The 22,656-nt window shown below is 39.8% G+C and overlaps 1 protein-coding gene and 1 long non-coding RNA gene across 9 annotated transcripts in view; one reads left to right on the forward strand and one right to left on the reverse strand.

The window, feature by feature from the left end:
• LOC129726594 (furin-like protease 2) overlaps positions 1–22,656 on the forward strand; it is a 728,980-nt gene that overhangs the window by 196,953 nt on the left and 509,371 nt on the right. The window lies entirely within an intron of this gene.
• LOC129726597 (uncharacterized) lies at positions 3,982–4,434 on the reverse strand. The gene is made up of 3 exons (XR_008728367.1): positions 4,309–4,434; positions 4,155–4,219; positions 3,982–4,098 (listed from the first exon to the last, which is right to left on the reverse strand). It is a non-coding gene; the product is annotated as an uncharacterized LOC129726597 (long non-coding RNA).

A 22,656-nucleotide genomic window follows, 5' to 3' on the forward strand; every position in this document is an offset into this window, starting at 1 on the left:
ACAAAAAAAAAAGAAAAGAATGAAGTGAAGAAAAAGTTACTGGGTAAAGTTTATGAGCCAATGGTGGAGAAGAATGTTTTCTTCTTTCGTTTTCATGTTGACGCTCCTAGGAGCAGCATTAACATGCAATACAGTCATCATTCTTTAGAACTAAACTGCAGGAAACCGTTGTTATTGAGTTATGTCGGACATGCCGCTACAGCGTTCACATTAAAGTTTAATTTTCTGTCCAGAAAGGGTTAGGAATCGACAATGAGTGTACTGTGATAGTAAAAAGTTGTAGCAGGGACTTTGGTGGGTTTGGAGTAGTGTTGAGTTTAATTCCAATGGACCAAAGGACTTGTTGAAGTTGTCGAATTGCTGATAAAAGTTTCCTACTAAGTAAGATTGCTTTTATACAGGTCTGGATTATTTTTAATCATTTTTCACACCGGTTTTTCCTGACAAATTTATGAAAAGGGTTAACTCATGAAGAAAATAAAATTATTGACAAAAATTTCTCTATTAGATAATATATGCAAGACAATTTAGGATTGGAGAAAGTAGATCTTGAAAATTTTTTTATTTTGGGATTTTCTACATAGTATTCCTGATTTATACATGATCTGTAAACTTGAACTTTTTTTGCTCCATAGGTTAGTATAGGATTCTCTTTTAAAGGGAGTTTTGAGTTGGGATTCTGACCTCTGGATATTTTAAGAAGTTTTACAGAAACCAAATCTATCTTGCATTTTGAAATTGTATCTCAAGTTCATTTTTGACCTTCCTATTTCGGAAATATTCATGTTTAACGTAATTTGAACATTAGAAACTGTTTTTCAGAAGCCGAAATTCATCATGTAGTATTTTCAAATGACGTCTAAGACCGGATTCAGGCTGTTGACCGTAAATGAAAGACGGTTGCATTCCTTGAGGTTCAGATAACGAGTAATATAAAACTTGTTCATTGGCTTTACATTGTAACATTCAGTAGATGATCATGGCGCGTTTGTTCTTCTCTCGTCACAATCTCCCATACTCCTCTCTGATGGCACAACACATGCAGCCTCCCGGCATAGCTTCAGCTCGACGGCTAATAGTGGTGAACTGGTTTGTTTGACACATTCTAGATTGTCTTTCAACACGATCACCGGTACTAAAGTCGTCACGGAAAAATCATCTAATATCGGTCGAACCCATCGAAATTCTTGGCAGCATTCAGTCTGAGTTACTTATTCGGTCTCCATACTGCGCAGTGTTATACAGTTTATGTGTTTTTTACGCGAATCTTTTTAAGCGTAAAAAAAGACTTCAGTGCACAGCTTTACTTTGAGTAAGCCCTTAACCCAAAGTGCGACGACACAGGGCGGATTCTTCTCGCATTTCTGAGCTTTTTATGGCCACTTTGCCGTCTTTGTTGGTGATTGTTATAGTAAGCAGGGAATCTTCAGGAACAAAAGGGAAAGACGTCTACCTACTCTTGCTTGAGGTTGAACTAGTAATGAGAGTTTTTTTTTTTTTCATTTGGTTGCTATAATAACTACACAACAACCAATTGCTAAGAGATTGTATGATGTTGCACAACATCAGGCGATGTTTGCCTAGATCCAGAGCCGCATTTAAGGAGGGGCCTGGGGGGCTCTAGCCCCCACAGTTTTGGGGCCCCAGAAATCGAGAAAAAGTTTTTTCTCCATCAAAAATGAGATTTACAGCAAGAAAATTTCAACGTACTATTTCAATCTTAAATTTTTCTTTAGTGTTATTTTTTCGCGAGCGTCCATACCACAACTACATTCATAAGAGTTCGTCTTGGATTCTCTTGGAATGACACACATTAACATACCATTTGAAACCCACAATCGTAAATCCGACTCTGCCTCGATCCGTCAACACACCTCCTCAACATCACGTGGTCGAATTCCGATTGCCTCTCTAAGATGGCGTAGCTACTGCACTCCAATGAGTACTCCAGTTGAAGGTTTCCTTTGCCACCCAAATGTAGTACGTGGTCTGCTGTACCCTTCAAGTAACGAAGCACCCGTTCTGCCTCATTCCAGTCCGCGGATGTTGGTTTAGTGACACGACGCCCGAGAATGGAAGTTGAGATGGTTATATCTGGGCGCGCATTGACAGCAATGTGCAACAAAGCACCGATCAGATTTCGGTACAGGTATGTTCCGTTTTTGGCAACACGCTCCTTCATTTTCAGTTGCCAAAAACGGAACAGTGCCAACTGCGCTAACTTCGTTTAATTTTATGCAAGATTTATTGTTGTAACAAACCTGTAATTAGCTTTCCCAGCTTGAAATATATTTCGCTTAAAAATATGGGTCTAACAAACTAGACCAATCGTATTTTTGTATTTTATGTTTTATTCGTATTTTTGGCTGCTGGCTGAGCAGAGGCTGCTAGAGTCTATCGAAAAAAGGAAAAGTTTTTGAGGGTCGTAGCATTAGGGCAAATTAGGATGCTTGAAAATGACAACAACTGATCCAAAGAGTGAAATATATTTCGCTTAAAAATATGGCTTTGATCACACACTGTCCTCTTTACTAATACAGTCATCAGTCTTTCGAACATATCTCGAGCGCAGCACTTCCAATTTTTCGTAAGTTGGAATTTTTTTTCTTCAGCCCACTCGATTGCAAATGACAAACAATTAACTGCTTGCTCATTTCGAGAAGTTGATGCTGCGAGGGTCAATTCATTGATCAATACGGGATGTTCATCGGGATCCTCTTCGTCATCGCCATCATCTGGTACTTGACAATCTTCGGTGTTAACCATGGCTATAATGTCTGCATCAGAATATTCGTCCACACAATTCTCTTCTTCAATGTAATCATTTGTCTCAACAGTAGTGTCATTGCTGTCAATTATATTGAATAGGATATTTAATGGAACATCATCTTCGTGCATCAAATTTTTCCCTGTTAATACGCCAATATTTTTCCACGACCTTTGAATAACCGTTGCAGTAACTTCCACCCAAGCTTCATGAATCCAAAATGCAGCATTTTTCAAATTAATTTGTTTTAAACGCATTACTGGATCCAAGTCACCAAACACTACCTCATTATGGAGTTTATCTCTGTATCTCATTTTTATCATTTGGATAACATGTTGATCCATGGGTTGCAAAAGAGGTGTAACGTTTGGAGGCAAGAATATAGTAATAATCAATCCGTCGTCTGATACTAGATTGTCTTCGAAATGATGGGCTGAGCAGTTGTCCAAAAGAAGAAGGGCTCGTGGTTCAATCCCAGATTCAACGGAAAACTTTCGAACATGTGGAACAAAGATATCATGAAACCACTGTTTGAAAATAAACCTTGTCATCCAGGCATTTTTGGATGAAGCATACTTCAGAGGCAGCTGAATATTCTTGAAGGCTCTGGGATTCTTCGACTTCCCAATCAAAAGGATCGGAGGCTTGTGTGTACCAGATGCATTAGCGCAGGGAAGAAAAGTCACTCGATCTTTATGAATCTTGCAGCCTGACGCTGAAGCTTCATCACTACGAACCAATGAACGATCTGGCAACATTTTGAAAAATAATCCTGATTCATCGGCATTGTACAGTTGAGCTGCAGATAGTTTCATTTCATAAACGCGCTTAAAAAAATCCTCCTTGAATGGTTCCACGCTTTTTGTATCACTAGAAAGTTTTTCACCTGTAAGTTTTAGCTTTCGAATTCCAAACCGTTTTTTTGAGTTTAAAATCCACCTGTTGCTAAACTTGAAACTTTTTGGTATTTGAAAAGCATTGGCGAACTTTCGAGCTTGCATTAAAAGTATATTTGTTGAAACAATTTCATTTATATCTCTCATTTGAAGAAACCAGTAGAGGAGTGCCTGTTCCAGTTGTTTATATCTGCCAGAGGCAACATATTTTTTATTGATGTTTCTGGCGCTATTCATAGCAGCTTTTTGAAGAATTTGATTTTCACGGAGTTCAATTTTGCGAATAGTTGCGCGATCGACACCAAGCTCCTTGGCAAGCCCAGTTTTTGTAGACTTTTTATTTTTCATGCGTTTCAATACCTCAACTTTTTGTTTAATTGTCAGACTACGCCTTTTGAGTTTTTGTTTACATCTTTGGTTCATCTTTGACATTTTCTGTTAGAAATCCAACTTTACTGGTGAGAACTCATAATCATAATATTTTTACTCACGTATGATAAATCTGTAGTACTTTTGGTAAAACAGACTCTCGGTTTGCTGGGAAATGTTCTACCAACTGCCGTCAGCATTTGCAGATGTCGACGGTGAAATATTGAAAAGTAAATTGTATAACAGGTGGCTAAACCTTTATAAGTATATTCTTACCAATCTGAAGTGATGCAATATTACTTGAGATGGAGTATGTTCTAAGTTTCACAAAAATATATGTATTACAGAAAATATCGTCTATCAACACAGAAAAGTTTCCGCTCTTAATACTTCGAAGTGAAATAAATAATGACAGCTAACGAGATGATTCAGCGTTAAAAAATTACATGAAATTTTTCTATTTGAATGTAGGTGTCGCATAAATATTTGTTGCTGCCAATATGACGTCGCGCTAGGTAAAAATAAAAACCCCCGGATGCCCACACCGTGAATTTCTGCATTTTTTACCAAATTTTATTTCAAAAGATCAACTGAATATTGTCATGTATGTAGTATTTTTTTTTTGTTTCTTATAAACATTTCATCATGTTGCGAAATTCATAGGATACGAATTCGGTAAAATTGGCGTTTAAAGGTTTTATGTAACTCTTTGGCGCTAGTTTTTGGTAGTAACCTTTCGATAGATGGGCCATAATGAATTTAATTGCCCATCTATCTATAGAAATCAATGCCAGATTCAATCGACTTATCTTATTTTGTGTATAATTAGATCGTAGGTAAACAAATGTTAAAAATAAAACAATACAAAAAAATTGTGTTGCCAAAAACGGAACCAAAAGTTGCCAAAATCGTGCCAAAAACGGAACTTACATGTACTGTTGTCCATCTGCCAACGAGTCGCTATCCTCCTCCTTCTGTTTTACGGAACCAATGATCATCGGGACACGAGAAGGCTTCAGGATCATCAGCACATACGACTTTTGATCCATCCAATACGAACCGGTCAGCTTCCTCGTAAACGTACACTCCGAAGAAAATCTGTAAGTCGCCCAGTTCCGTGATCTTGAAACTCTCGCTCAATGTATCGACCAATCGCAATAACGATGTCGTCCACGTAGATCAGTACGTATTCATTGTGTACACACACACCGTCCGTAAAACGCAAGTAGAGGCACGGATCTGCCGATGACGGGTGAAACTCCATTTGCTTTAAAACCATATCAATCCGCGAATTCCTAATCCGCGGTAACTGCTTCAGTCCGTACAGGCTTCGCTTCAAAGAGCAAACGGTACTCGGATCGCTGTTCGAATACCCCGGAGGCTGCTTCATAAAAATCTCCTCCTGCAGAATGCCATGCAGATATGCGGTCTTGATATCGATGTGTTTCACGGTCAATTTCCGCTTGCTTACTATCGTTAGCACGGTACGAAACGTGATCTGCTTTATAACTGGCGCGAACACCTGATCGTAGTCAGTACCGAACTTTTGGGAAAAGCCTTTCACGACCAATCTGGCTTTTTAAGTTTTAAATAGTTTATTTGACACGGCACGATACAATTTATGTTTAACTGAGCCAAGTACATTTTTTTTTTAATTCTAAATTAGCAGGGAAAAGAGGGAGGCCTTTTCTTTATTCTCGCGGCCGACTACGAGCTAGTGGGGATTTAAGGTGAGAGGAGGGGTGTTACAATTTTGTTTTTAATTATTTTATATTACAGAATGTATTCATTTGTACGTGGCTAACCAGTGATGTTCTGTTTGAGCAGTTTTGGTCTGAGGTGTCTGCGTAAACATAGAGATGCCGAGTCTTCATTTTAGTGTCTCCAGCCGGGTGTATCATTCTCTTTCAGTTTGTGACAGAAATTGTATTCTAGCAAATAGATAAAAGAAATCAAATTTTAATGCCAGCATTTTTTATAAACCCGTATAGTTGTGTCATGTACTGGAGATCACCGCTTCCCAGAATGTCTCTAACGGGTACGTTCGGTTGTTTTCCTCGGGCCCGAAGGGAATCTATAAGCTCAGACCTAACACCACAGTATTCGGTACACGACCAAACAACATGCTCGATGTCATGGTAGCCATCGCCACAAACGCAGTGATTACTGTCTACAAGCCCTATACGAAAGAGATGCGTGTTTAACGTATAGTGATTGGACATAAGTCTGGACATCACGCGAATGAAGTCCCGACCTACATCCAACCCCTTGAACCATGCTTTCGTCGATACCTTAGGAAAAATGGAATGTAGCCACCGTCCCAGTTCATCTGAGTTCCATGATGATTGCCAACTGTTGAGTGTTCTCTGACGCAAAATGCTATAAAATTCATCATAAGCAAATGGTCTTTCATAAATATCGCCGTCAATAGCACCCACCTTAGCTAAAGAGTAAGCCTTTTCGTTACCCGGAATCGAGCAATGAGAAGGGACCCACGCTAAGGTAACCCGGTAATTTTTATCTGTTAAAGCACTTAAAAACCGCCGTATTTTCCCCAGGAAATACGGGGTGTGCTTCACAGGCTTCATTGATCGCAGAGCCTCAATGGCACTGAGACTATCTGTGAAGATGAAGTAGTGGTCTATGGGTAGGGTTTCGATGATTCCAAGAGAGTACTGAATAGCAGCAAGTTCTGCGACGTACACGGAAGCAGGAGCATCGAGTTTGTAGGAGGCGGTAAAATTTTCGTGGAAAACACCGAAGCCAGTGGACTCATCTAGATTAGATCCGTCAGTGTAAAACCTTTTATCATAACTAACATGTTTAAACTTATTGGAAAAAATCTTAGGGATCTCTTGGGGTCGCAATTGATCCGGGATACCAGAAATGTCTTGTTTCATGGTGGTGTCGAAGAATATAGCATTATTAGAAGTAGCTAAAAGTGCGACATTGGAGGAATCGTATGAAGAAGGATTAATATCTTGAGCCATATAGTCAAAATATAAAGTCATAAATCTGGATTGAGATTGAAGGTCGACCAACCTCTCGAAATTTTCAATTACTAATGGGTTCATAACTGTGCATCGAATTAGCAACCAGTAAGAGAGATTCCAAAAACCATGTTTCAACGGAAGAATACCCGCTAACACTTCAAGACTCATCGTATGGGTCGACTGCATGCAACCCAAGGCAATACGCAAACAACGATATTGTATTCTCTCTAATTTTATAATGTGCGTGTTCGCGGCGGAGCGAAAGCAGAAACAGCCGTACTCAAGAACTGACAATATCGTTGTTTGGTATAACCTTAGAAGGTCTCCTGGGTGAGCACCCCACCAAGTTCCGGTAATCGTACGAAGAAAATTAATCCTCTGTTGGCATTTTTGTGTCAGATACCTAATATGACAAGCCCAGGTGCATTTAGAGTCGAACCAGACCCCGAGATATTTAGCGACTAAAACCTGAGAGATCGTTTTACCCGTTAGTAGGAGCTGCAGCTGAGCTGGGTTATGCTTCCTAGAAAAAACGACCAGCTCAGTTTTCTCCGGAGAGAATTCGATACCCAGCTTAAGAGCCCATTCAGACAAATTGTCTAAGGTATCTTGCAATGGTCCTTGCAGATCGCTAGCCTTGCCACCAGTAATGGATACAACGCTATCGTCTGAAAGTTGCCTTAGCGTGCATGAATTTGCAAGACATTCATCGATGTCATTGACGTAAAAATTATATAAGAGAGGACTTAAACATGAGCCCTGGGGGAGGCCCATGTAACTAATTCGGGAAGTTGTCGAATCGCCATGTGAGAAATACATATGCTTTTCTGACAACAATTTGAGCAAAAAGTTATTCAAATTTGGTGAAAGTCCCTGCGAATGAAGTTTCGCGCTTAAAACTTCTACAGAGACAGAGTCAAAAGCCCCCTTAATATCCATGAACGCAGAAGCCATTTGCTCTTTTCGAGCAAAGGCAAGTTGAATTTCAGTAGAAAGCAACGCTAGGCAATCGTTCGTCCCTTTGCCCCGGCGAAAGCCAAATTGAGTATCTGAAAGTAACCCGTTTGTTTCGACCCATTTGTCTAACCGTAAGAGGATCATTTTCTCCATTAATTTCCGGAGGCAAGAGAGCATCGCAATCGGCCTATATGAATTGTGATCAGAGGCAGGTTTCCCGGGTTTCCGAATAGCAATGACTTTTACCTCCCTCCAGTCATGCGGAACAATATTTAGCTCAAGAAACTTGTTGAACAAATTCAACAAGCGTCTTTTTGCAGAGTCGGGTAGATTCTTCAACAGGTTGAATTTTATTCTATCCAACCCTGGAGCCTTATTGTTGCACGACAGGAGAGCCATTGAAAATTCCAACATCGAAAATGGAGGCTCTTCCGTAGTTACTAATAACGCGTCGCGAAAGGTTTTCTGTTCCGGTACAGAGTCCGGACAGACCTTTTTGGCAAAATCGAGTATCCAGCGATCTGAATACTCCTCGCTTTCATTCGAAACGTCACGGTTCCGCATGCGCCTGGCGGTATCCCAAAGAGTGCTCATCGCTGTTTCCCTGGACAACGCGTTTACGAACCGCCGCCAGTACCCGCGTTTTTTCGCCTTTACTAAGCTCTTCATCTGCCTGCCCAGTGCCTCGTACTTTCGAAGCAGGTTGACAGTGCCGTACTCCCGGTAGTCCTTATACGCCGCGGACCTTCGCGCGTACAGCTCAGAGCACTCTTTGTCCCACCATTTGTTGGGAGGGCGCTGTCTAATCGTTACCCCGGGTATCGGTTTCGTCTGAGCTTGAGTCGCGGCGTCGATTATCAAGCCAGCTAAGAACGCGTATTCTTCCTCCGGAGGAAGTTCCTCGTGAGTCTCGATAGATTGCGCTATAATAGACTCATAACACTTCCAATCAATATTACGTGTAAGGTCGTAGGAAATATTGATTGGGTTCGGGGAAGTTGAACCATTAGCAATTGATATAACGATTGGAAGATGATCACTACCGTGGGGATCGTTGATTACTTTCCACCGGCAATCTAACGCTAGTGATGTCGAGCAAAGGGATAGGTCAAGCACGCTTTCACGTGCTGGAGGATTAGGTACACGTGTCGCTTCCCCAGTATTCAAAACTGTCATATTGAAGTCGTCGATCAAGTTACAGATTAAAGAAGATCGGTTGTCGTCGTACAGCGACCCCCATAGCGAACAGTGAGAATTGAAATCTCCCAATATCAAAAAAGGCGCGGGAAGCAACTCTGCTATATCAGTGAGATGCTTCTGTTCAATCCGCGCGGATGGAGGCATATATAACGAAACAAGGCATAGGTCTTTTCCATTCATATTCGTTTGAATGGCAACGACTTCAATATTCGAGATCGAGGGGAGGTCGATTCGGAAGAAGGAATAGCACTTTTTAATCCCTAAAAGTACCCCTCCGCCGTGTGAGTCTCGATCTCGACGAATAATGTTAAAATCGTGGAAATTGAGTTGATCGTTTGAATTGAGAAAGGTTTCACAGAGCGCAAATGCGTCACAATTGTATGTATTTATTAAATGAGAAAATAGATCGAATTTGGGGATGATACTTCTGCAATTCCACTGTAATACAGTGATAAAATTCCTAACCTCTTTCGCCGTATTAGTCATCGAAAGATATGATAGCTGAAATGAGGGGCCAAGTTGCTGCTAGTTGCATCAAAAAGGTTTTCACTGTAGGAAGAAGGGCAAGAAGAATATTTTGTAGGGGATCTGGTATGTTGAATGTTTTAAATATCCAGTCCACAATATCAGAAAATTTTATGAACCCTGTTTCTTTTTTATCTTCTGATCGAGAAATGGGTGCACGAGGGGTTTTTGGTGCCCCAGGAAGCGGTGGGTACTCCTGGTTTGATTTAAAATTAAAACCGGGAGGTACTTGCTTCGGTTTTTCTTCACCGCTTCCTTTTTGTGTTGGCTTATTGGTCATTCCGCTAGGGGTTATCTTGCGACCTTTGCGAGAAAGATTAGGAGAGTTGATCATTCTCCTCTTCCTAGATCCTTCTGGCATGGCATAAGAACACCCTTCGAGGGGATCGTCAGATGTACCCTCATCGGTTGGCAAAAAGGAAAAGATGTTTCCTGTCGAGGGTGGCTCAGCACTCTTCAGCATTTCTGCGAAAGAGCGCTTTGATCGTTCCTTGAGGGAACGCTTTATTTTTTCCTCGCGCTGTTTGTACGCGGGACACGCCGAAAGGTCATGCCGAGTTCCCTCGCAGTAAAGACACTTTTCAGTATCCTCACTGCAAGCGGTCTCAGCATGATTGCCTCCGCACTTGCTGCAGCGTGCCTTGTTGCAGCAGTAGGTGGCTGTATGACCTAACTGCTTGCAGTTTTGGCAATGCATGACCCGCGGTACGAACAGGCGTACAGGCAGACGAACCCTGTCCAAAGAGATGTAGTTCGGCAGTGCGGATCCGGCGAATGTTACACGGAAGGAATCCGAAGGGAAGAATTTCTTCTTCCCTTCTTCGATGGATACTGAATGCAATTGCTTGACATCCAGTATCTTTACATCTTGAATCAGGCGGTTCTTGAAGCAGCCAACCCCGTGACGCAAAATGTCATCGACCGTGAGGCTTCCTTCGGTAACCACACCGTCGATCTCCACGTCCTTGGCAGGGATGTACACGCGGTACTCTCTCGTGAAGAGCTCGTAGCTAGCAATTGCGTTTGCTTGCTTCAAGCTACTCACAACAACTCGCAGTTTGTTCGGTCTAACCTTTGTAATTTCGGTTACGTCCGAAAACTGTTTTGCCAGGTCCTTGCCGATTTGAATTATATTTAGAGGCTTCTTTATGGGCCTGAAGTAAACTACGAACGGACCTTTCGAAGCATCTGGGTAAGCTTTCACCCGTGTTGCCGGTACCCTTGGTACGGGGCTAGGTAGCGGGGAAGGTAGAGGGGAATTGATGGGGGAGATCTCAATCTCTTCCCCAGTTGTTTCCACATCCAGGAATAGTTGCACCTGCATGTCGTCCATTTTGCGGGAGCGTTACGCTCTACCGCACACAAACGATAAATATTCGAATGTGAGGGGGGGTCAAGTAGTTGCTATTAAATTTTAAAAACAATTTTTCAAACTACAATGGATCAAAATAAAAAAAAAGGCAGTAATACTAATACTAATAACAATAGTAATAATAATAATAATAATAATAATAATAATAATAATAATAATAATAATAATAATAATAATAATAATAATAATAATAATGATAATAATAATGATAATAATAATAATAATAGTAATAATAATTATAATAATAACAATAATAATAATACTATTAATAATAATGATAAAAATTCTAAAGTGAATACTTCACCGAACGTCTAAGTCACGACCTCACGGCTGATAGTAGGATTAATCGAGCGTCTCCGCAGAACAAACAATGACGATCCAGCTTCGTGTTGTGACACAGTGGCCGTATCCTACACGCGACCTTGTAGATGCCACTTGTAGTTGACTTCCACTCGCTCGATCGTATGGTGGTCCGTGCTGCTAGCGGGGTAACAGCGGTGCGGGAGAATTATTCTTGCTGATATATCAGCTGCGTATCGGATCACTGGCGGGGTAGCCTGCCCCTACCAGTGTGCAGAAGATGTTTCTGCCGATATATTGCAGGCTATTGTTACGCACACAAGAACTAATCGAAAAAAAAAAACACCCGTACGATAACTCGTGTATTGTTATTTTGCGAATCAAACGGAGATAAATAATTTGCGTCTAATCAAGACGAAAGCAAAACAACGAATGAGGCCAATCTGGCTTTGTACCGTACAACTTTCCCGGACTTATCTTCTTTGCACTTGTACACCCACTTACAGCCAACAACGTTATGATTCTGGGTTAACTTGACCAGCGTCCACGTTCCGTTGTGACGTGGGGATACCAGTTCCTCGTACATGGGCGCTCTCCACTTCACACTGGCCGGGCTTATGATCGCTTCGTTGTACGTTCTTGGCTCTGCGCACGTGTAACTGCCAGACCAATCGTACCAGTATATCGCTCCGGTGAGACACCGCAGTTCGCTCTCTCTCTGATCGCCGCAAGCCACCTTGTGCACCGGGAATTTCCACAGGTTGCTCCTCCTGCAGAAAACTTCTGAAAGTTGCTTTTCCTGCACTTCCTCCTTATCGAAATTATGCTCGTCTTCTTCATTGAATTCAAAAAATCTGCCTTTTTCTTCTACATCAGGTCTACGATCGAACAATGGAACCGTAATATGTTTGTTTTTGTTCTTGGACTCGCTGGGTAGGTCATGAGTTGTACGATCGTTCAGTTCTTGTCCTTCTCGTCGAGCTCTAAAAAAACGTACGCCACGACTGATAACGATTTGCCCCAAACTTCCTTCTCTTCTGCTGTGGGATCCACACGTATGCATCACAATCCAAGATCTGAAGGGGTTGCAATCTGGTTTCTGGCCGAACCAGATCTCATACGGCGTCGAACCAATCGCTGATGACGGCAATCGGTTCTGAATATACGTCACGGTGTTTATGGCCTCCGCCCAAAAACGTCGAGGTAAGCCAACGTCCAACAGCATGCACAGTCCCATCTCATTCAAGGTCTTGTTCCTTCTTTCAGCTACACCATTTTGCTGAGGTGCATACCCCCATACTGGCCTACCAAACTAAATGGCGTAAGTTCTTTTTTACGCTGTCACCAAATAATGTAGGGACTTTTTCTTCTAGGTGTCACGCGATACACGCGATTATCTCGGAATAGTGTTTTCTGAAAAATGACTTTGCCGTGATCCTGATTGCGGGAAAACTACTGAACCGATTTCCTTATCTTTTTTTTTTAAATTTTCGTTATTGAATTCGCCAGTCCTTGAACGACCACTTTTTGAAACATACAGTTACATTTTGCCGCAAAAAAGTTTTTAGTGCAATTTTTAGCGCTCAAAACGTGCATTTTCTGGGAAAAACGTTCCCGTTGGCACTGAAAACAAAATACTCATAAAAGCGATCGTTCAAGGACCCGGCACACTTCTTAACTGATGAAATAATAAGAGAAATCAAAGAAATTGTTTTAGACGCAGGTAATCACCCCTCATGGCTATTCAATCTGCTTCCCAAAAACCCCAGACATGGTACGATAAACAATCGACCGCATAATTCCCTACCTAACTCTAATTAAGAGTGCTAAATTTTCATTTTTACCTACTACAAATAAAAAACAGGATTTACGCTTTGCTCTTTATCAGTCCACATAAGCACTGAGGAAGACTGTACGTCACAGTCGAAATATATATTTGTGGACTGAATTTCAATATTTATTTTCAAAAAATTTGAAGAGTATAACGGAAACCGATAATTATTTCTTTGATTTCTCAATCACTCTGCTAAGACGCTCGTTATAGATTTTATAAATTTGAAATAATATGAGTTTTTTTATTTCGGTTGATCCGCTGAGTCTCTATCAGGATCACCGCAAGCCTCTGCAAAAAATAGCGTTTCGGGGAAACGGCCATTACTCCAGTAATAATTGGTATATCTTAAAATCAAAAGTATTTTTTTGTTGTTAATAAACTGTACTTTCAGAAAAATACCCCTTTGATGCAATGAAAATGGTGCTATGCACTTAAAAATAGATTCAAGCTTCCCTCATTTTTCTCGACCAAATAGGTATATAACCCCTTAAGAAACACCAATATTGGGTTATATGTGGTCATTTTCGGCTGTTTTCCAGACACCGGAAGTCGACATCTTTAAATTTAAAATAATGTCTGTGATCGATTTTTAGCTCCTATACATTATTCTGTTTCCGGATTTAATTATATTGGGTAAAAATCGACCATTTTTGACAGTGTTCCAAAAACCGAAAGCCACCTACTATTCAAGATGGTGTCTGATGTCGATTTGTGGTCTCAGTGCATTACTAAGATTCTGGAAATACCCATTTTGGGTAGTATTTGATCACTTTTTGTTGTTTGAAGAAACCAGGAGGCGCCATATTGGGTTTAAAATGACATTTGAAGACATTTTATGGCCTCCGGGTGTCATTCTAGTTCCGTAAACACTCATATTAGAAACCGTATGTTTCCATCTTAAATTCAAAAATGGTGTCAGAAGTCTAATTTTGCTCCTGTACATCATCCCGATCATATTTGACTGTTTTTCGGAAAAACTGGTTGAAATATCTCCATATCCCCATCCAAATTACGGCCCGCCCATCCAGAAGTGGGAGAGGTGTTGAACTACCATGAATTTTTTTTTGCTTAGAAAATCTCCCACATGCCAAATTTGGTTCCATTAACTTGATTAGTTATTGAGTTGTTGAGAAATTCGAGTTTCATTTGTATGAGAGTCCACTCTTCCAGAAGAAGGAGGGGTTTGGTTCCATTTACTTGATTTTTTTTTCGAGATATGCGGAAATTTGTGTTTCATTTGTAAGAAACCCCTCTCTTCCAGAGATAGGAGGGGTCTCATACCATCATAAGAAGCTTCCCCGGTACCAAAAACCCGTATATACAAATTTTCACGTCGATCGGTTCAGTAGTTTCCGAGCCTATATGGATCAGACAGACAGACAGACTGGACCGCATTTTCATATGTTTAGAAAATTGAAACTGTCTCTGATAAAAGGTTATTTTTCAAAAATCGAAAATCGCCATCTTGGAATTCAAAACGTGTCTGTCAATTTCCCGCTTCTGGATATCATGAAAGTTCATCCGTGTTCAAACATTATCTAACGATAGCTCGTTCCGCATAACTGAATCGTACGCTGCCTTGAAATCAATAAACGGACGATGCTTGTTCCCTAGAAGTTGTATTCCGGGATTTTCTTTGATATCTTTTGCAGGGTAAATATTTGATTCGCCTTTTCTCGAAAACCAGTTTTGTATGCGCCGACAAAGGGCTTCGGTACCTATCTCAATATAAAGAACAGAATACGGAAGAACACTTAATAAATAAAATTGAACAATAGTTGCCACATTTGATCATAGGCCCTTTTATTATATAGAGGATAGATAACGCCGGAAGGCCAGCCATCTGGAATTTCTTCGTCAGCTTAGAAATTCATAAGAATACGGGAAGCAAACATGATTTTTTGTCCAGAAAGCCAATTTTCGTACTTTAGAGTCATTCTTAAACAAACTCCTGAACAAGTGTTTTAACACTTGTTCGATGAGTAGAATCCCAAGTAACACGCGTTGTTATAGAATAGTTGACGTTACCTATTCCATGGCACCTCTATCACCAGAAGAGCACAAAAATTGAAGGATGCTATAGAACAAGTACCGATACAATATGAAGTATTACATAACTGCATGAAAGCAAGCCAACTTGATAGAATGAAGTGGCAAAATACATCTCGAGCACTAACCTATGGCAATGCGAAAATCTGTTGCTATGACAACTGCTAAACAGCGCATGCGCAAATGTGTTGTTATGCGCAGTGCAACTAGATCGACAGTAATTTTTATCAGTGGTAAATTTAATTGATTATAAATTAATGATAAAAAATAATATTCAACTTTTCAACTGAGTTGTTCCTCTCGCTTGAATATTAAAATTGTTTTCGCATAGTTTCAATTTTATCTGGACATAAAATCTAACGAAACTAGAAAACGTTGTTAGTTATACGATAACAAAAGTTGAAGTGATATTGGTTACACTGCAAGAGTTTTGTTTATCATCTAATGGCGCATTTCGACCCGCTTCCAATAAATATAGAAATCGTTCAAATAACTCAATTATTAATTTGATCAAGTAATTTTACATTGGCTACTGAATACTACGATCTTTGTTCTAAGGAAAAGTTCTTCACAGGTACACTAAGGTCGCTTTTTACGCGTTTTTTTACGCGGCTTGTTTTTACGCGGATTCCGGAATTTACGCGGTTTTTTAACGCGGATTCCGGAATTAACGCGTTTTTTTTACGCGGATTCCGGAATTAACGCGGTTTTTTTACGCGGATTCCGGAATTTACGCGGTTTTTTACGCGGGTTCCGGAATTTACGCGGTTTTTTACGCGGTTTTTTTTACGCGGCACGTATCCCCCGCGTAAAAAGCGACTTTAGTGTACTTAGATGGTTTATAACCCATATCTACCAAATTTGTTTTTCTTGTCATTTTTTCTATTGGCTTAAATCATGCTAAAGCTATCCTAGAATCAAAATCTACATCGCTCAAGTACTGATCTAAACTCAAAGTTCGTTTAAATCTATTTTTACCGAACAACTTTCATGCTCAAAAAAAAAAAAATTTCGTTCAATTTGGCGATGCGCGTTTTTGTTTTTAATTTCAAGGCTTTGTAAACTAGTAGAAGTTACTTATGATCGATATCGTGTTTAAAATTTGTAGTATAGAGGTCACTGCATCAAGTTTCGACCGTTATAGCGTCTCTAAAGCACGTGTTTACTCACAATTTCCATTTGTTTAGTAGATCAGCCGTTCTCGTTATGTACGTTCTTTGTTTGAGTTTTCCGTACTTTTTAACTGTGAGTTATATTCAAAAGTACTTAAATAAAACTTGTCACTCATAAGTTTGAGTTTTGCGTGGGATCGGACGCCAACTGCGTCAAAGTCACTGAGCGTTACACGTCTGATACCACGAAAGAGCGTAGGCGCAGCCTTAGATCAGATAAAATAAAAGGAAGGAGAGGAAGATAAAGCCCAGAGAGGACAACTTTGCGGCTCAGGGGTAGCTGACTGAAGGTTAAAAAATATCAGGGGCTTTACTGTTGCGATTCTTAAGATTTATAGCAATTTGAAGTTTTAAACGCATTTTTCTCAAAACCATGTTTTCAAAATCGGCGAGCAGTAGAACTGAAAAAGTTTACATCCGATTGACTTGAAATTTTAACTGTAGCTTCTTCATTAGATTATCTAGTGAAGTACACACGATTTTAGCGATTGATTAACAGCAACTATAACTTCAACAATCAGAGTCGATTTTTTTTGTTGAAACAGAATTTTTTTTCAAACCGTTGCCATTTTGCGAAAAAAAGTTCAAAAAATATAATCATGTGTACTTTACTAGCGATAATGAAAAAATTTTGTTTTGGTTATAGGTGGAATTGGGCACGACTTCTACTGCTCGCCGCGGAACAACTTAAAAAAAGCGGTTCACGGCAAGCGCTGCACAGCCGCCATTTTGTAACAAAAATAGCAAAAAAAATATATTTTTTTTATTCTGCAAGAGTTGCTCGATACACTGATATATTAACTAATATACCTTACATCTCAAATGTCCCGTAAAAAAATTCATGACAAAAGCCTTGTTTTTTTGAGCATTTGGTAGATACCCTTAATATCTTACGAAAAGACGTAGTGATCAGATTGCAATTGTTGAGCTCATGTCATTGAAAACATCTCCAGAACCAGCAAAAACGGATGAGGTGAACCAGCCGCCGGCTGAAAGCCTCAAAAATATAGACAAAAAAAAAGCAAAAACGAGCTTGTTTTCGAAATGCGCCTGTAGTACACTTATTTGACTACTTTCATTGTAAATTATTTTCTAACTTGTTTTGATTGTTACTTGGGATCCTTCGTAAGACTGCATAAGAAAAAAAAAGAGAGAAATACCTATTCCCCAGAAAAGTTGCTTGTTTGACATGCCATCTGTAACTGTGAACTGAGAAGTAAGGCTTTCATCACTTCACGAATCATGAACAATGAAATTTATTAGAAAAGGTGCTTTTTTAGGCCGACGCACAGTAGTTTAAAACGCGGAAAACGTGATCGTCAGCCTATTGAGTATTTGACATTTTCTTCTCGGAACTTAAGCATTGAAAAAACGTTGAAGAATGTTGCAAATTTTGTTAAAAAAAAAACTTGGCATTTGCATACACTAGTGACATAACAATTATTTTCGGAAAAAAATCAATTTTTTCTATTTTTATGTTTTCCAAATAATGCACGGTGCCGTAAATATGAATGCTTTTCGTACTTTTTGATGAAAAATCAAAAATCGTTTCGATTTTGTACATCTTTAAGGAAAAAAGAAGTTAAAGGGTATGTGCTTGAGTGCACAAACGTAGGCTTGACGTGGGACTATTGTGGGTGTAAAGATTTAATTCTGCCATAGCCATAGTATATAACACACACCAAACGTACAAATACGAACACAACAATCCATGAACACTTCACAAAAAAACACATTTACCTGTCATAAACCATAGCATACAAACTAATAAGAAAAATAATTAACTTGTTGCCTATAAAAGTATTCTGTCATGAATAAATTTATCTCGGATGAATGCATTTTTGCACACACATACACGTTATACACACACACGCTATATACACACACTACTCACAAGCACACGCTCCTCAGACACACCCACGCTACTTACACACGTACACATACACACACACACACCACTTACATACACACGCCACTTACATACACACACCACTTACACACATACACGCACACATGCCGCTCACACATACACACACGCCACTCACACATTCACACACACGTCACTTACACACATATTCACACACACACACACACAACACACATTCACACACACAACACATATGCACACACACACACACATTCACACACACACACACACACACACACACACACACATTCACGCACCCACAACACACATTCACACACCCACAACACACATTCACACACCCACAACACACATACACACACACACACACACACGTACACACACATACACACACATACACACATACACACATACACACACGTACACACACATACACACACATACACACGCTAACGCTACTCACACACATACACACGCCAACGCTACTCACACACATACACACGCTAACGCCACTCACACACACACACACACATACACACGCTAACGCTACTCACACACACATACACACGCTAACGCTACTCAGACACACACACACTTGGTATACGACACGCTATACCTACACAAATGACTATCGGCAGCATCCAAACGGATTCCGAGTCTTCCAATGGTCCCTTCTTTCAACGGCTTCCAATCACGTCCAGTTTCAGGCTGTATTCTAACAACGATATCTGAATTAGATTACCACTGGTGGGGTCTAACTCAGATCGAAGGCAAGCCGAACAGTTCGCTTTGACGGTCGACCAGGGAATGAGCTTCTCTCAACACGAAATGTTCTTTTATAGTGTCACTCAGTGTGGGGAACTTGGGTGATTGGGGGAAGAACCAATCACGTGGAAGCATCTCTGCTTTCTTTCTTCGTCGTTTACGTGGGGTGATGAATGCGATGCCAATTGGCTGGCATTGCTAGCCAATGTCTGCGTTAGGGAAATATACCAATCGTATGAAAAATGTTTGTGGATATTCGACCTTCAAACTCTCCCGCAATTTTCACGGAGTAATAATAAAATGGTAACTGAAATTATCATGTTATACAAATCTTGTATGTTTTAGCTTTCCAACGGTATATAAACTATTGAAATCGGAATAGTTGTTTGAGCGCTATTAGCATCTAAAATCTTCCATTCCGCCAACAAAAAACGTTACCTGTTCAATCTAGTTTTCCCAGAATGTACCTTAGTATAGTGAAGAAAGACGAAGTCCCACGTCAAAACATGAAAAAACGCAGAAAAACCAAAAAAAAACTATTTTTTTCACCCACGCCCAAGTCTTTAAGAGACTGCAAAAAACTAGTGAAGCTAGTACTAATTCCCGTACTCCGAGTGAAGACTGTTGTTTTTGCAGCTTTTTGCAGCTTTTCGAGAAATTTTATTCTGAAAAAAGTGCATTTTTTATCCAAAATGTCCTAAACCCTATGAAAAGTTGAAAATTTGCCCAAGGTATGTTCGGCAGAATTATGTATTTTTTAAATATGAAAAAATGTCTGGAACATAGTAGGCCTGTAAAATCACTTCAGAAAAAGTTATTTGGTATTTTTCGATTTTTAGAAACTTTAAGGATGTCTGTGTATAAAAGTACCTGTATGTGGTCGATTTTCAAGAGATAGAACCAACGTGTCTTCAGCAAAGTTTTTCTACATAAGATTGTATACAACTTTGCTGAAGACTTCGTTTTGATTTGATAAGTAACTAAAAAATAAAAATTTTATCTTACCTTCAGGTGAATTAATCAAAAATATATTTACATCAAAAGAAGCCCCTTGAGATCTACAAAAACTTTGTCGAATACACTGTAGCATTAAAACGGAAACACGAAAAACGTGATCGTCAGCCTTTTGAGTATAAACAAAAGGCTGACGATCACGTTTTTTGTATTTCAACCCACTGTGCGACGTGGCAAGCTGTCATTAATCAAATTCTATCAAATAGTGGTCCGAATAATAAAAACCAAACTCTCTGGTTTCCTCAGATTCAGAAAGGGTTACACAATATTTGAATGCACGTACGTATTAGATTCTATGACAGTTGGTTTTAAAATTATGCTCTCATACTGGTTCCGAAATTTAATCATATATCATCAACTCTTTTAGAGTTGGTTCGAATTTAAATATTTTAAGAACTTGTATCACCTAATATCACACAAAAAAAGTGAAAACAGACATTTCGCAAACGACCTCTGACGATATCGACAACGAATTCATAAAGTTTCCTAGCCCTTGACTGAAGGTCGCTTCCCATCGCCATTCACCCCATTCATTCCTACTCTACACAGCAAACTTTGAAGCATATGCTGAAGCATAACGGCTACGAAACGAGAAAAAAACAACACCTTTTCCAACGGTCCGCAGTTTTATGTATCGTTTCTTAATCTACCATCAGGATAGCTCCCCGAAACGGGTCCACTCGTTCGTCGGGAAGAGCGAAGCCATCTGGCCCGGGACCGTGGCAGATCCGAAAAATAAAACATTTCTGATAACCATTGACAATGTGACCACGAGGCGACACACAACAGTAGGTGCCAATTTATCCTTGTTCACACCAGAGCAGGTCCGAATAACATGCTGCGAACTCCACCCATGCCCATGCCGGAAGTCTCCCTGTGTTTACTGTTCACGCTTAGTGTTCGTATTTTCTCGATAGTGAGGAGAACTGAAACAAAGTCCCAAGCGAGGGATATAATCAGAGGGAAGGTTACTCTGCCAGATGGGTTGTTTGTTTGCAAAATTTATATGCTCTACCATTCTACTTCGACGGACATTCTTCTGGTGGCGGGATGAAACAGTTACAAGATGAACTCGAAGTTGAATATTTCGCACGGTGATATCACTGTGGATTATGTTTGAAAGTTGGGAAAAAATGCGTTGAACACTTTACATAGAATCCAAATGCTTCGCTACAGTATTGGTCCATGAAATTTGTTTATCAGTTTTTTTATCTCAATCCTATTTTCCACTTTACATTTTACATTCGATTTGATTGATTTCATTTCATCTGATTTTTAGTCATTAATTAGTGTGGGATCATCTGATTTTAGTCATTAATGGGAAGTGATGGGGGTAGTTGAATCCGGAATACAGCAAAATGAAATGCTTAATAATTGGGTAGCACTTTATTTGGTTTTATTTTCCATTCGGATGCGCGCTCACGGTTTCTATGGTACAGTTTTATCCGGCTACTGCCAGAGTTTTTATGACAAAGCCTTAGTGCTACATTCCGATTCGGAGCTTGACCTTTCTGTTTGTTATACACAGACTTCGCAGCGAACTGTTTAGTGTACAGGACAATTGCGGCGCCAGCGCTACGATCCTACTGACACTTACAGTCTCTCCCGAGCCGAGACTCAAACCTGAGACGACTGGCTTGTTAGGCCAGCATCGTTCCTCGAGAGCATTGAGAGATGAATTTTTATGACAAAACCTAGCCAAATTTGGCTGCTGCGAGCCACAAAGATTTTTACAAGCCCTTCCAATGAAGTGTGTTGAAATAGAAGCCAATTATTTTCATTTTTAATCGGATAACCGTTGGAAAGAGCGGGTCCAATTTTCCCTAATACATTTTAATTGTTGTTGTGATATTCGCTTCAAACTTGAGTTCGGATCAGAAAAAAATTTAAAAAGTATTTTCGTTACACTATATTATTAATTTTTTTTCTAATGTTTTGTTTAATTCATGAATTGAAATGGAAATTGACCTTAATTTGCCGGTTTTTTTTAACAACTATTATTGGAGATCGATTGACATAGAAATCATGAAATTTTAGTTTATTTTGGATATGGATTACTTGAATTTAATACAAATAAGCTTTCATTTCGGACGAACATTTTAAAAATTAACTCATCACTTTTGAGAAGCTAATTAATTTAGAGTGTTAGCTCCAAAGCGCTCTCGTGAAAGCAGAAACAGTAATACCCGTCGTTGCAAGTAAATCAACGAAAGCTGCATCGCAGCGCTAGGTTCTTTCAGTAACCCCGAAAATGCTTTTCCCTCGATTACAAAAACATGCCAAAATCCTTTCGTCTAGTCAATGGAATATCCGCTAGATCCGTGCGTGAAACTAGCTCATTCGATTTCGGCAATGAATTTCGGCAAGCGTATATCGAAACCCCGACAGCCATTGACTTGAACCGCATTTTGCAGATGAATTACAATCGCACCCGAAAGCCGAGCAACCCAATTTAATTCAACATCACATGCAAACTCCTGTTTACAGCAGAACAGGCATTTCGCATAGTACCTATCTACTACGGTTGTTCTATCCTGCTGAATGTGTGCGGCCTAGGC

Source organism: Wyeomyia smithii, chromosome 3 (assembly GCF_029784165.1).
Source record: "Wyeomyia smithii strain HCP4-BCI-WySm-NY-G18 chromosome 3, ASM2978416v1, whole genome shotgun sequence".
In the NCBI taxonomy this organism is placed as follows: Eukaryota; Metazoa; Arthropoda; class Insecta; order Diptera; family Culicidae; genus Wyeomyia; species Wyeomyia smithii.